The 1,061-nt window shown below is 37.4% G+C and overlaps 1 long non-coding RNA gene across 1 annotated transcript; it reads left to right on the plus strand.

Annotated features, from left to right (window-relative positions):
- The first annotated feature begins 6 nt into the window (after positions 1-6).
- LOC106104704 lies at positions 7-1,061 on the plus strand. Its single transcript, XR_001225692.1, has 3 exons — positions 7-152; positions 413-569; positions 1,004-1,061. It is a non-coding gene; the product is annotated as an uncharacterized LOC106104704 (long non-coding RNA).

Here is a 1,061-nt window from a genome sequence, read left to right on the forward strand (position 1 = left end):
GCCAATCTGAATGTAGCTGTGCTCGGTGAGATTCAAGTCAGTAGCCTGGAGGTGGGCATTGGTGATGTTGATGGTACAACCAGTCCGAAGATTACCACAATTACACACCCCAACAAGCTGACAGAGGTGCTCCAAGCTGATCACTTGCAGAAGTAAGTATAGTTAAATATTTATCTACTTCACAAAATTGAAACAAAAAACGGAAACTCAAATTGAAATATCATATTTTTTATTCCACTATTTTTAAAAAAATTATAATCGAAAAATCAATTTATATAACATCATACACTGAGGAAATAATTGTGTTACGATTATTTTCATACCATTTGCCTATTTATTGTAAGCAAACACATATTTTGTCTATATAATCTAAGCGTATAATAGATGTTGTAATGAAGGTATGTATTTTTAGAGTAAGCCTGAAGTTCAGCGTGCGCGATAAGTACAACAACCCGGTGTCAGTGCAGCAGGCCTTCGTGCGCGTCGCCCCCGCCGCCGCCGCGGCACCAGCAGACCTGGAGGCTATCTACGTAGCTGAGCCCAGCGCTAAGACCTACAAGGTCGAGCTGGTCAGTACACTAACCTCTATACATATTAGCATTTAGAATACTTTTAGCCATAGTATAGTTTAATTTTATTGACAAACTAGGTTTTTTCACTTGGTCCGCTTAAAATCTCAGTAAGTGTACTTTCAGATAAGGTTCTACAGCTAGTCAAATGTGTTAGATATATAGCCCGTTTGGCTTTAATTCATTAATCCTTTTACATTTTTAATATTAGTATTGTCTATGTACTTTTTTGTTATCTATACTAATATTATAAAGAGGAAAGACTTGTATTTTTGTATGTATTCGATTTACGTAAAAACTTCGGGCCGATTTCAAAAACTCTTTCACTATAAGAAAGGTAATCTGTGAGAAATATAGGTTAGATTATTTAATTTCACGCGCGCGAAGTCGCGAGCAACAGCTATTATAAATATGTATTTATTGTTATGTTACAGAACGTGGGCGCGATCGCAAAGCATCTGAACCATCAATCGGGCGCGCACTCGCTGACGC

The sequence above is a fragment of the Papilio polytes genome, unplaced genomic scaffold (genome assembly GCF_000836215.1).
Source record: "Papilio polytes unplaced genomic scaffold, Ppol_1.0 DF823403.1, whole genome shotgun sequence".
NCBI classification, from domain to species: domain Eukaryota; kingdom Metazoa; phylum Arthropoda; class Insecta; order Lepidoptera; family Papilionidae; genus Papilio; species Papilio polytes.